A 15,255-nucleotide genomic window follows, 5' to 3' on the forward strand; every position below is an offset into this window, starting at 1 on the left:
TGCCTTGCACGAGGCTGACCCTGATTCGGTTCCTCTGTTCCTCTCGGAGAGCCTGGCAAGCTACGAGAGTATCCCACCCACACAGCAGAGCATGCCAAACTACCAGTGGCATATTTGATATGCCAAAAACAGTAACAACAAGTCTCACAATTGAGACGTTACTGGTGCTTGCTTCAGCAAATCAATGAACAATGGGACAACAGTGTTATTACAGTGCTACATTTACAATTGTATATATACAACTCAAAGCCATGCCTTTTGAAAATTATAACATATTCTACCTTATGATATTCTTCATGTCCTTATCTGTTTTATAATCATATAATTGGAATTTATCACACTATTCTTGATTCATTTTCATTGAAGTTTATTTGTATTTAACTTCTTCTGTTAAGTGCAATGAATTTTGGCATTGAGTCACATTATCTGGGAGACTGGCATCTGTAAGTGACAATTAGAAACCACAGAAAAAGAGATTTAATCTGGTACTTTTTATTAGTTCATCCCAGTTTCAAAATATCTTCACGTATAATAAAACAGTTGACAAATATTGAAAGAAATAACAAATAACAAATATTGTTATTTGTAAAAACATGGGTGAGTCCAGGATGCATTAGGACAATTAAAATAAACCAAAAAGAAGGAAAAATATTTTGTAACTTCAGCTGCATATGGAATTTAAATAATTTCATTAATTGCTTGATTAATCCTGGAGCCACGTTTAACTGTCCATAGGGTTACTCTAGGTTCTGTATTCAGGGGTTACTGGGAAGCATAGAATAACCATATGTGGAACAAAGGGTCAAATCTCATTAGATTGCATGCAAGGCAAGCTGTAATAATTGTGTTATCTCTCTGGCTATATTTGAAGTTGTGTCTGTGTGTGTATTTGTGTATGCACACAGGTGCATGCATAGGTTGTGATACTTACATACTATGTGGGATTTTTGAAAGTCAGACTCAATACAGAACTACAATAGAGGTTTTTAGGGGCAATGGATGAAAAGTGGTAAGATACTGGTCACAGGTCACAAACTGTATTTTACACTTAAAATTTGATAAAAGAATTGATTTAATTTGTTTTTAGGCTAAGTCACTAATTAGGTTTATATTAATTAGCTTGATTATAGTATTATTTCACAGTGTATACCTGCACTCATTCACCACATTGTTAATATAAAATAAATAAAAAATTAACTTGTCAATTACATCACAAATATGTCAGTCCAACATTGGTTCAGCAGTGTAAAATTATATTATTATTCTTTATTGCATATGTTAGTGCATAACATATGCCTCAGAGACGTGGGCCCTATGAAAACAAGATAAGAACACTATTCGGGCTCCCAAAGAGGAATCAAAAGAGCTATACTTGGAATATCACATTTCACTCAAGGGAGAGAAGGAATCCAGAGTTCTGACCTCCATTGAGATTGAGAATCAGCGACACTGTCTTGTTTGCCAAGGTGTCAAAAATCAGATGGACCTGACACATAATGCGATTTGGAAAAAACCACTGGACTATAGCTGTTGCTGACTGGATTCCACAGGACGTCAAAAGAATGCCTGTCCACCAACCTGCGAGATGGTCAGACTTCTTTGTCAAGACCCTGAACAAAAGGTTTGAGGCTCTTCGTGTTCCTGGAGTGAACAGATGCAATTGGGCTACACTAGCACGCAACGGGAATGAATGGAGATGTCACTGGTGCCTGCTCAAGCAAATTGACGAGCAATGGGATGACACGTGATACAAGTGATTCTTTATTGCATTAATTTTAATATTTTTGTATAAAACCTCCCTTGATTATTGAACTTGTCCTCTATTACAGAATCAGTGACCTGGAAGATGAGCTGCAGAAAGCTTATAGACAACAACAAATCAGGGCCAAAGACCTCAAAATGACTATAGAGCGAATCAGAGCCCTGGGGGATGACTTCAAGAGGAACAACATAAGAATCATTGGAGTACCAGAACCACAGGGAAGTAACCCAAATGAAAAAAACACAGTCAAAGACATCATTGCTAAGAAATTCCCAGAGCTTGAGAAGGCAGGCATCCAGATACAAGGAGTCCGAAGAGTACCAGCAAAAAGAGACCCGAATAAAAAGACCCCAAGGCATATCATAGTCAGAATGACAGATGCTATGGATAGAGACACAATTCTGCAAGCAGCAAGGTCAAAGAAGGAAATCACATACAAAGGAGCACCCCTCAGATTTACAGCAGACATGTCAGAGGAAACCCTCAGAGCCTGAAGACAATGGTGGGACATAGTGAAAAAACTCAATAAAATGAATGCCTCACCAAGAATACTTTATCCGGCTAAACTCTCACTCAAACTCGAAGGAACCATACACTATTTCTCGGATAAACAACAGCTCAGGAACTTCACAAACTCAAAACCAAACTTGAAAGAAGGTCTAAAGGGGCTACTGTAAGACAAGGAGGAGTCCCATAAAAAAAAAAATACCTCAGAAATATGACACAACATCCTATCACAATAATCTCTCTCAATGTCAACGGCCAAAATGCACCCATCAAGAGACAGAGAGTGGCAAAATGGATCCGGAAATTAAACCCAACATTCTGCTGCCTGCAAGAAACACACCTGAACAAACAGAGTAAACATAGACTCAAAGTCAAAGAATGGAAAACAATCCTGCAAGCAAACAACTCCCTTAAAAAAGCTGGAGTGGCCATCCTGGTATGCGACAACATAGACTTCAGGCTGAAAAAGATTAAGGGACAGAGAAGGTCATTTTCTATTTATCAAGGGATATGTACAACAGGAAGAAATCACACTCTTAAACGTATATGCTCCAAACGAACGACCGGCTAAATATTTAAAACAACTAACAGACTTCAAAGAGGACATCAATAACAGCACAGTTGTTGTTGGAGACTTCAATACAGCCTTATCGCCTCTAGATAGATTGACAAGAACAAAAATCAACAAGGAAACACTGATTCTGAAAGAAGAAATTGAAGAGAGAGGCCTAATAGACCTATACTGGGCCTTACACCCCAAAAAGAAAGAATACACATTCTTTTCCAGTGCACATGGAACATTTTCTAAAATAGACCATGTACTGGGCCCCAGAACATACCTCAATAGAATCGGAAAAATAGAAATTGTATCAACTATCTTTTCAGACCACGATGCACTGAAGATAGAAGCTAACTACTCACCGACACGGAGAACCAAATCAAACACCTGGAAATTAAACAATTCAATGTTGAAAAATGAGTGGGTCAGGAAGGAAATCAAGGAAGAAATCAAAAGATACTTAGAAACAAATGAGAATGAAGACACAAGCTACCAAATCCTATGGGACGCAGCTAAAGCTGTGTTAAGGGGAAAATTTATAGCTCTCCAAGCATTCCTCAGGAAGGAAGAAAGGGCCCACATAGATAGCTTGACATCACGACTCAAGACCTTAGAAAAGGACCAGAAAAAGGAACCCAAACGAGACCGAAGGAAAGAAATAATAAAAATTAGAGCAGAAATTAACGACATCGAAACCAAAAAAACAAGCCGAAAGATCAATGAAACAAAGAGCTAGTTCTTCGAGAAAATAAATAATATTGATAAACCGCTAACAAGACTCACAAAGAAAGAAAGAGAGAGAGCCCTAATAAATCGAATCAGAAATGAAAGGGGGGACATCATAATAGAAACCAGTGAGATAGAAAAGATCATTAGAGACATCTTTGAAGGCCTATATGCCACAAAACAGGAGAACCTAAAAGAAATGGATGAATTCCTTGACTCCTACAATCTCCCAAGACTGAACAAAGAAGACTTGGAATACCTGAATAGACCCATCAATGTTAAGGAAAATGAAACTGTAATCAAAAATCTCCCCAAAAACAAAAGCCCAGGCCCAGATGGTTTCACCGGTGAATTCTTCCAAACATTTCAAGAAGACATGTTGCCAGTTATCCTCAAATTCTTCCAGGAAATTGAAAAAAAGGAACTCTCCCAAACAGTTTCTATGAAGCACACATCTCCCTAATACCAAAAGCAAACAAAGACACCACTAAGAAAGAAAATTACAGACCAATATCCCTGATGAACACCGATGCGAATATTCTCAACAAAATATTAGCAAATATGATCCAACAACTCATAAAAAAGATCATACATCATGACCAAATGGGATTTATCCCAGGGATGCAAGGATAGTTTAACATTCGGAAATCAATCAACATAATTCATCATATCAACAAAAGTAAAGATAAAAACCATATGGTCATATCAATAGATGCAGAGAAAGCATTTGACAAGATCCAACATCCTTTCATGATGAAAACCCTCGCCAAAATGGGGTTTGGAGGAACTTTCCTCAAGATAGTCGAAGCCATCTATCACAAGCCTACGGCAAGCATTATCCTCAACGGGGAAAAACTAAAGGCCTTTCCTCTAACATCAGGTACAAGACAAAGATGCCCGCTCTCACCACTTCTCTTCAATATAGTACTGGAAGTACTTGAGATAGCCATTAGACAAGAAAAAGAGATTAAGGGCATCCAGATAGGAAAGGAAGAAATCAAACTCTCACTATTTGCAGACGATATGATACTATATCTAGAGAAGCCTGAAGCCTCTACTAAGAAACTCTTAGAAACAATAGACTTATACAGTAAAGCTGCAGGATACAAAATCAATACCCAAAAATCCATGGCCTTCGTATACACAAACAATGAGGCAGAGGAAAGGGACATGAAAAAAGCAATCCCATTCACAATTGTGCCCCAGAAAAACAAGTACCTCGGAATCAAGAAAGTAAAAGACCTTAACCAAGGAAGTAAAAGACCTTTTCAAAGAAAACTCTAAAATGCTACTCCATGAAATAAAAGGGGACATGAGGAAATGGAAACATATACCCTGCTCTTGGATAGGGAGAAACAATGTCTTCAAAATGGCAATACTCCCCAAAGCATTATACAGATTCAACGCGATCCCTATAAGTATACCCATGACATTCTTCAAAGAAATGGATTGAGCAATCCTAAAATTCATATGGAACAACAAACGCCCACTGATAGCTAAAACAATTCTTGGGAAAAATACGATGGGAGGCATCACCCTCCCCAATCTCAAACTTTAACACAAAGCAGTAACAATTAAAACAGCATGGTACTGGAACAAAGGCAGAGCCACAGACCAATGGAACAGGGTGGAATATCCCTACACACAACCCCAAATGTATGATCATCTAATCTTTGATAAGGGAGCAAGAGATGTGAAGTGGAGCAAGGAAAGCCTCTTTAACAAATGGTGCTGGCACAACTGGACAACCACATGCAAAAAAATGGGCTTAGACCTCGACCTGACACCATGCACAAAAGTCAGGTCAAAATGGATTATAGACCTCAACATTAGACCACAAACCATAAGGTACATTGAAGACAAGGTTGGCAAAACCCTCCACCATATTGACGATGAAGTTATCTTCAAAGATGTCACGGAACTAAGCAATCTAGTAAAAACAGAGATCAACAAATGGGACTACATTAAACTAAAAAGTTTCTGCACCGCAAAAGATACAGTGACCAGAATAAAAAGACTATCCACAGAATGGGAAAGGATATTTACACAATACCCATCAGATAAGGGGTTGATATCAATGGTATATAAAGCACTGGTTGAACTCTACAAGAAGAAAACATCCAACCCCATCAAAAAATGGGGCAAAGAAATGAACAGAAACTTTACCAAGGAAGAAATATGAATGGCCAAAAGGCACATGAAAAAGTGCTCTACATCACTAATCATCAGAGAGATGCAGATCAAAACAACCACGAGATACCACCTCACACCACAGAGACTAGCACACATCCAAAAGAACAAAAGCAACCGCTGTTGGAGAGGATGTGGGGAGAAAGGGACCCTTCTACACTGCTGGTGGGAATGCCGACTGGTTCAGCCCTTCTGGAAAACAATATGGACGATTCTCAAAAAATTAGATATTGAGCTCCTATTTGACCCAGCAATACCACTGCTGGGAATATATCCCAGAGAGGCAAAAAAGTATAATCGAAAGGACATCTGCACATGTATGTTCATCGCAGCACTGTTTACAATAGCCAGAATCTGGAAAAAACCCGAATGCCCTAGAACGGATGACTGGTTGAGGAAACTTTGGTACATCTATACAATGGAATACTATGCAGCTGTTAGAAAAAAGGAGGTCATGAATTTTGTACTTAAGTGGATCGGCATGAAAAGTTTCATGCTAAGTGAAATGAGTCAGAAAGAGAGAGACAGACATAGAAAGATTGAACTCATCTATGGCATATAGAATAACAGAGTGGGAGACTAACACCCAAGAATTGTAGAAATAAGTACCAGGAGGTTGACTCCATGGCTTGGAGGCTGACCTCACATTCTGGGGAAAGGGCAACTCAGAGAAGGGATCACCAACTACAATGTAGTCGAATGCCATGTGGGGTAAGGGAGTTGTGGGCTGAATGAGGGCTAGAGACTGAACACAGTGGCCACTCAACACCTTTATTGCAGACCTCAACAGCTAATTAGAGAGAGAGAACAGAAGGGAATTCCCTGCCACAGTGGCAGGGTGGGGTGGGGGGAGACGGGACTGGGGAGGTGGGAGGGATGCTGGGTTTACTGGTGGTGGAGAATGGGCACTGGTGAAGGGATGGGTTCCCGAACTTTGTATGAGGGAAGCATAAGCACAAAAGTGTATAAATCTATAACTGTACCCTCACGGTGGTTCACTAATTAAAAATAAATAAATTTTAAAAAAGAATAAACTCAGCATAAACAGAATTTGTGAGTGACTTGAGAGATTAAAAAAGAAAAGAAGCATTTGCTCTGCGTATGGCTGGCTGCAGTTAGATTCTCTGCACTGGGCTGCAGATGGTCGCCTGAGAACTCCCAGGATGATCCCTAAGCCCAGAACTAGGAGTAAGCCCTGGGCACAGCTGGGTGTGGCCTAACATCCACCCCAACTCTTTTCCACAAAAACTCTTTGCTCACCTTTTTTATATGTATGTATGTATGTGTGTATACACACACGTGCACACACACACACACACCCACAACCACACACACACACACACACATGTTGAGATAGTATAGCAGAGAAGACAATGGGCTGGAATGATAGCACAGCGAGTAGGGCATTTCCCTTACATGTGGCCGACCCATTTTAAATTCCTCCTGTCCCTCTCAGAGAGCCCAGCAACCTACTGAGAGTATCCCGCCCGTACGGCAGAGCCTGGCAAGCAACTCGTGGTGTATTCAATATACCAAAAACAATAACAACAAGTTTCACGATGGAGATGTTACTGGTGCCCACTCAAGTGAATGGATGAGCAATGAGATGACAGTGATACCATGATAGCAGACAAGGTGTTTTTCTTACAAGAAGCTGGCCTGATTTTGATCCTCAATATTGAACATAGTCTCAAGGGGTAAGCTGTAAGCACAGCACGGTGTGGCCCAAAAGCAGAGCATAAAGAAAACAAAACAGAGAAAAATCATGTATAATTATTATTTGAGAAGACACTTTGACATTCTTCATGTCATTTATTTCATTAAAATTTTTGATATAATTTTCTTTGAATAATTTTAACAAGTTAATCTGATATTAAGTTTTTTGTAAGATAATAATTGATATCAAACATGTCAAAATCAATGGTACATCCTATTTTTAAAAGCAATTGACTCTCACAGAAAAAAATTCAAAATTCTTTATATATTTTTATCTGAGTAGATATATTTAAATATATTGACACATGGCAATAGAAAGGTCTTCATGAAGACATCTTAAGGTAACTTGATCATGTAAGTAATTTTTTTGTTCTCTAATTCAGATGTATGAGGAAATATTTTATTATTGGTATATAATAAATTTTAACTTGGTAAAAGAGACATAATTATAGACCTGTCTTAGCTTGACCTATCTACTGAAACTTTCGTTTTCAATCTGTTTACCCATCAGAATTTCACATTATACTTCCTTCCATCTGGTCAATAATATTGCATCAAATACCCAAATGAATGGGGACAAAATTACTCAGAACCATATGGCACTCGAGATCAGAGTGTTAATAGGTTTGGGGATTATTTTTCCTCTTCACTTTGCACACAGGGAGAAATTATGCAGATGGATAAAAATTGTGAAATTTAAAGATATTAACAACCAGCAAAACGCATTCTAACAACATATTGAATTATTTTAGTCTTCAATAGTAACTAAGTTAATAAAAATGTAATAAAACCTCCAACATGTATTTGATTTGTGATGCATGCATTTATGGTAAAATTCATAACCATATTAAAATGCTGTTTTCCTCTATATCACAGGGAAAGAAGATATTGAGTATGAGTATGTGGTTGATGAGATGGAGCACATTCTCTGCAAACATGAATCCGGACATTTGAATCTTGGCATCACATAGCCCCCTAACATCACTGGGTGTCCTGGGAATGGGTCTAGTGTCCCTCTGAGTCACCTTCAGGCCTTTATCATCAAATCGAATGTTCATGAGGGAGTTTTCCATAAAGAAACACATTATTATGTGTTTATTATATGTATATTAATATGTTTAATATTAATAGTTATACCAATTGTATGTTTATTGATATACTAAGTTGTATATTATTCTGTACTTTGAGTACACAGGGAATTGCACTGTAACAGTTTAAAGCAAAAAACATGAAATCATGGAAGGCAATGATCTCAAGTAGTTTAATTGTTGATAGGTCCTTTTGAGTAAGAAAAATAATGAATCATTCCTTTTTTGAATGCTTAATTATTTTATCAATAGCTAATTCAAAATTACATTTTTAGAGCCAGGATTCTTGAACTTCAGAGAAACCATTAATAAGCTTCAGCTTTTGTCTGACAGATCTCTTCTGTCTCTTATTTTTTATTTTTATTTTTTACTATTCCCATTGTAGACAGTTTTTACCTTTGGAAGATAGTACATAATATTTTTACATGTTTATAGAACCATAAGTATCGATGGAAGTGATACAATCATAAAAATGCTAGGTAACCATTTTTCCTTCCATTTTGTCCACTGAATTGGAAAAATTTTTAGGGTTTTTGTGTGCCCTTAATTATATATAGCTTTTTTCAAAATTGAAATAAACTTCTTCAGTATGTTATAAAGTGCTACAAATGCAATATTGTGTATGCATGTGTGTATATATATACATATATATGCATACATATATACAATTTTTCTTGCTGTCCAACAGATAAAACACAGAGTATGGTGATTTCATCTCTTCAAAAAGAAAATTAGTGTTTCATTTTTATGTTTCTCTAATGATTTTTGAAGCATCTTTCTTTACATTACATTGGTGTTAATTCTCAATTATTTCTTCATTTATTTATATATAAAAATACAGATAGTATTTGTGTCACATAACTTACTAAAGAACCTCCAAATAATCATTGTCTTATAATTTAGCATTATATTTATCATAATTAAGTGGCTACATTTTAGTGGGAAAAACAATTTGAAGTTTTAGATTGAGATTATAACTTTTCTATTTTACCTTGGATAGTGGGTCATTCTCTTTTGCGGCTCTTTGCGCACGGGAGAGGGGTGATGTGATGTGTGTTGTGTTGTTTGCAGGCTCTCGGGGCAGTTCTCTCTTGAGCATGCCGCTTGTACTCAGTGCTCTTGAGCCGCTGTATATGGACCGGATTGGGAGGGCTCCTCCTTGTGCTCTGTTTCTGTATGTGCCGCTGTGCTCTCTTCTGTCTGTCTCTCTATCTCCGTCTCTGTCTCTGTTGTTTCTCCTCTGGTCTCTTCAAACCTCTCTCTGTCTCTGCTTCTGTGTCTTCTGTTTCGCTTCTGTGTCTTCCCTCCACTTCTGTCTCTTCTTCTTGCTTCTGTCTTACCTCTGCCTCTACTTCTCTTCCACTTCTGTGTCTTCTTTACTGTGTGTCTTCTCTGCTGCTTCTATCTTGACTCTGCCCTTTCTCCCCTTACAGTCTTAGTTTATATAGCAATTTCATAGGGTAGTGACATAAAGGTGAATTGAACATTAACAAATCAACAAAGAGGGCTAAGACCATTACTCCAGGAGATTAACAAAATCTCATCTAAGGAGATTACTCCCGATTAGTAGGAGATTCGCTCAAGGTTGGGATCCAAACAAGGATGTGTCCCTTTCTTCCTTCCTCAGCTAGTAATCCACTTAAAATTGTTGTAGTAAATTTACTTCAAATATTTCTAGCAATGTCATTCTGTATCAGCACAGTAAGAGATATATCAGACTTAAAGTTTGGTTCTTCCTGAGGACATTCACTATATATTCCAGACCACAGTCTTCAGGCCAGGTTAGTCTTCCTAACCGCAACAGGGTTCTATTCTCGTCATTACTTTTGGATCATGACAGCATTTGTCTATGACCATGTTCTCAATTTATAGTTGAGTATTGTGGTGCTTTTGCCTGGCCCATTTCGATGCCAGGGTAGGTCACAGCTTGCCCTGGGTCCATTCAGTCCTTCGTTGGGACCCTGCTTTTGGGGTGCTAGGAATAAAGGAAAACTGAGTTGAGAAAGCAGATGCTCAGGAGTAAATATTATTGGAGTGAATCAGCTTCCAAGTTGAAACGCATAATATTAACTGTCTTCCTGTGTCCATACAGAAAGGACCATTGTTTTAAGGTAAACTAAGTTCCCTGCAGCAAGGCTGAAAGAACAAACCCAATGTTATCCTACACTGTTTTTTTAAAAAAATATCGTATTCTTTCATAACCATAATGTTTCCTTCTCTTTATAAGTTGAAGAATATAACCTACTTGAAATTTCATCACTATTCCTAACCAATTTAAAACAAACATCATTCAAGATGGTTTGATGAAATAAGGAATTAAGCTGTTGGATGACAGTGTGATAAAAAAACAAACAAATAAGTTTTCAAATAAAGTAAATAATTTATGAGTGCCAACTATGCTATCAAACTATAAACATAGATGTTCAAGAAAAAATAGGAAGAACATAACTTTTAATGGTTTAATTTAGCAGAATTTCTTTGTGAAACAATATCTTTCTATGATTACTCTATAAATTTAAGTGAAAAGCAGAATAGTCTCTCTTATAAAATTAATAGATAAAATGGAAGAGGAACACCAAAATTTATAATAATAATTACTGGTGATAAATATAATTCATGAAATTAAGGAGAACTTACTCTGAAAAAATGCAATGTATTATGAACATCTATTGTTACAACTCAGCACTATGAAATATTTCAGAGAATCACAGTTTTCAATTTAAAACACATTAAAATTTAAACTTACTTGAATAATATGTTAAGTTATACAATATTTTAACATGTATAGTAATAAATCTCATTTTATGTAACAACTTATTATTCTTCCAAATATTTTATTTGATTTCATTTTCCCTACTAATTTATTGTTTAACCTTGATTCATTACTCATATTGCCTATAATACTATTTTTTAAAAATTTATTTTGCCTTTATTTTTTTGCTACAAGGGGTTCCTAAGAAGTACTGGGGAGACCTAGGGACCCTCTGGAAACTCAGCTAGTCCCACCTACATTTCAAGTGAAGGGCATAGGATGCAATGATGCTCAAGATCTTCAGTGCCAAGGAGACCTGAGTCACCCCAGCAGCAATGGTGGCTTCACTCAGTGATGCTTGGAGAACCATGTGGAGCCACTAACTGAACCCAACAACATTTGGAGAAACCACTGTATTATCTCCTCTTCTCTAGATCTGTTTCTGATCATACAATGTACAAGATTCAATACATAAATGCAGAAATGCACATTATATTTTTTCTTTTTTCTTTTTGGCTGTAGCCAGAAATGCTCAGGGCTTACTGTGTATCTACACTCAGAGATCACTCTCGATGGTACTCAAGAGATCAGAAGGGATGCCAGAGATTGAACCCTGGTCAGCTGCAAAGAACCCACTCTTCTAACTATAGACTCCCACCGGTTAAATTTTAAATGTTCTATATTTTTAGGAAAAAAGTGTTATGGTTGAATTGTTTCTAGCTAGTATAATTGCATAAGAAAATATTTTTCACTTTCCTCATTTCTCATATATGATTAGGTCAAGCATCTCATAACAGCTTTTCTTAATATTTTTGCCTCTTAACTGCAATAAAATTGCTTTTAATAAATATTTAATTTTCATTTACAATTTATGTTTTAACTCATGACACTTTCTTGGAATCCATTTTAATCTGTAAAGGATTAATTTGTGCTACTATGTTTGCATCTTAAACAAAATGTTTAGTCTATATAACAACATGTTTCTAAGTTATAAATTATTGCAATTTATTATTATAGATGAGATACTTTTATTTTCAAATTTATTGTGCTACTTTGATGAGCCAAAACACATTTTATAAAGTGACTGTCTAAATATTTATACGAAATATTTATAAAATATTTTTATTTATATTATTATTTAATTTATACAAATGATTTAATAGCAGAATAATATGAGTTTAGCACTCTTTAGTTTGTAGATACAGTTTGTGCATATATTAAATGCTAGTGCCAAAAGAAGTGTATATCTTAACCAGTTTTTATACTGCATCCAAAGCATTGTTTTCTTTGGGATATTCTTTATTTATAAACATGAAAATAAATTGAAGCTAAATCAGCCAAGATAACATGATTATATAAACAGCAATAGATAAAACTTTTGATTAGACTCAACACCATTGTGAAAGATAAGGGTGCTAAGGCAGCAGGCCATGACAGGCTCAATAAGGAGTCAGGCCTAAGTTTCGGTTTCCTACACTTAAGTTACAGTTTCCCGAAGTGATATGGCCGGACACTACAACTAAACAGAAAACCAAACAGAAACGACCGGGAAAGTACCCAGCAACCGCCTCAGCCTGCCTCCATTCAATCAGAAGTTACCAAGTAGCTAGAAAGGCCCCTAGACCATTGCCAAAGATAAACCCCCATTATGAATTGCTGAAAGACATAAACCCTTCACACTCGTGGCAAGGGGCCACTTGCTCCAAAGAAGCTGCTGTGATGGTGAGCGCGTCGGAGACCCTGCTGGAGCTGACCAATGAAGACGGTCGGCTTGTTGCATTGCAACTTGTCTTCATTTCTCTGGGGAGATCTTGGCCAGGTTTAACACAATGTATGACAAAACTAAACTAAGAAAAAGAAAAAAATTTCTTCACTTGACAAAGATATTAAAGGATACGCACTGGTAGCACCAAACTTGCAGTTGTCAGTCGGTGGGTGCAGTACCGTGGGTGTGAACATGGAGACTCTCATGCCATCTTGGGCTGATTGCTCAAAGATAGACACACACGCCATGGATAAGCTAGGATATGTATTTTTGTATTATTGCCAAAATATTATTGTATAGCAAATCCTAAAATAATGCCCTTTTATTAAACTCTGGCTAAGAATAATATTCTGACACAATGCTCGCTAGGAATAAAAAAATGACCCAAAAGTCAGTTGCTGATATATGGATCTGGAAGTTGTGATAATAAACAAAATGGAATATTATGCAATCACGAGGGGGAAAATGATATCACAAAATGTATTGCAGTGCAGTTTAGGTTAAAATGTACAATGCCGAGTGAAATACATCATAGGAAGGACAAGTACTGGATTATCCTCACTCATTTGTGGAATATAGAATCAAAACAAGCAAATAGAAAGCACTGAATAATAACCCCCTTGGATTTGAAATACAGAACAAATTACCAAACTACATAGTACAGTGGTAGGGAGGATGGATACTTGTCTTGCAAGTAACTAAACTGGATTTGATCTTTGAAATTCCTTATGACCCCCTGAGCCTGCCTTTAATGATCCCTGAGCAAAGGGTCAGGAGTAAGGCCTGAGAACCATGGGTTGTGACCCCCAAACAAAATAAATTTGAATATTATCAATTAAAACATTTTTATTTTTAAGAATATGAAATAAGTTGATGATACTATCACCAATGTCAGCAGAAAATAATTGTAGTAAAGCAATAGGGAGGAACAAGAGCATGGTTTATTTTTAAATTCATAATATAAGTTAATTCTACTGTTATAAAAATATTCCAGTCCCACAAGTGTAAGACTTATTTTTTCATAAGACAATATTCAACCCTAACTGAAACCTTGGATATCCAAAAATAATTAGAGTTGTAATATATAAATTTTTATATATAAAATTTTTATATTTTATATTTATAAAAATATAAAAATGTAATATCTATTGTATTGGAGGAAATGGTCAGCAGAAACAGTAAAAATGCATGAAAATGCATGCCCTTTAGTTTGGCAGTTGTTTATCAAAGATTAGTACTACTGGATACAGTAACCACCTACTTGTAAAAACTATGGTTCACAATTCAAGGGAATTTTAAATATTTTTTTCTATACCAACATCTATGTAACACTCTAGGGAATGTCACAAAATCTAAAATAAATATGTAACTATTACAATATAATTCAATGCATTTTAAACATTCAGATTATTAAATTTCTTTCTCTTCCTTTAATAACATAAATGATTTCTGCTTACCTAAACGCATGCATGAAAAGTCCATATTTCTCTTATGCAATAATGGTTTCTCCAAAGTCTTCCTCTGTTACATGTTGTCATTTATAATATCAACTAATATATGTTAATGAAATTTTCGAGGTTTGAGGCCACACATGAGATGCTCAGGCCGTATTCATGTTTCTATGCTCAGGTATTGTTTGAGTCAGACTCTGAGGACCATGTAGTGTACTAGGGATCGAACTCTCATTTGCTTGTGTGCAAGGCAAATGCTTATAGCTCGAGGACCTTTTTTTTAGATTGTCTTATTTGGTAAATATAATGCAAGGTCTTATTTGTAGCAGTATATCAAATAGTAGTTTTCTCCTTGGGGAATGAACAATACAGGAGAAGGATTTACACAACAGTATGTCATTATAGTAGAACAGAGTGGAAGTTGTGTGAGATTATTTTAAAAGAAGTGAACAAGTTCATGAAGTAAGGGAGAGCAATGCAGCATCAAATTGAGGAAAGAAGGATGGAAGGCCAAGAAAAAAGGAGTCAAAGGATAGAAAGGTCAACCACTTTTCAGAAAAAAAATATAAAAAAGATAACAGGGAAAATGTGTAGGTTATTTGCTTTTATATATTATCATTAGTAAGCATTACAAGTGCCTTGTAGGTCTTAAATGTAATTGTCCTGTGATGAGATTTGCAGTAAAAATAACATGGGATTGGAAGAAAGGGGATTTTTACAATACACAATCTCAACGCTT

The sequence above is a fragment of the Sorex araneus genome, chromosome 1 (assembly GCF_027595985.1).
Source record: "Sorex araneus isolate mSorAra2 chromosome 1, mSorAra2.pri, whole genome shotgun sequence".
Lineage (NCBI taxonomy): Eukaryota > Metazoa > Chordata > Mammalia > Eulipotyphla > Soricidae > Sorex > Sorex araneus.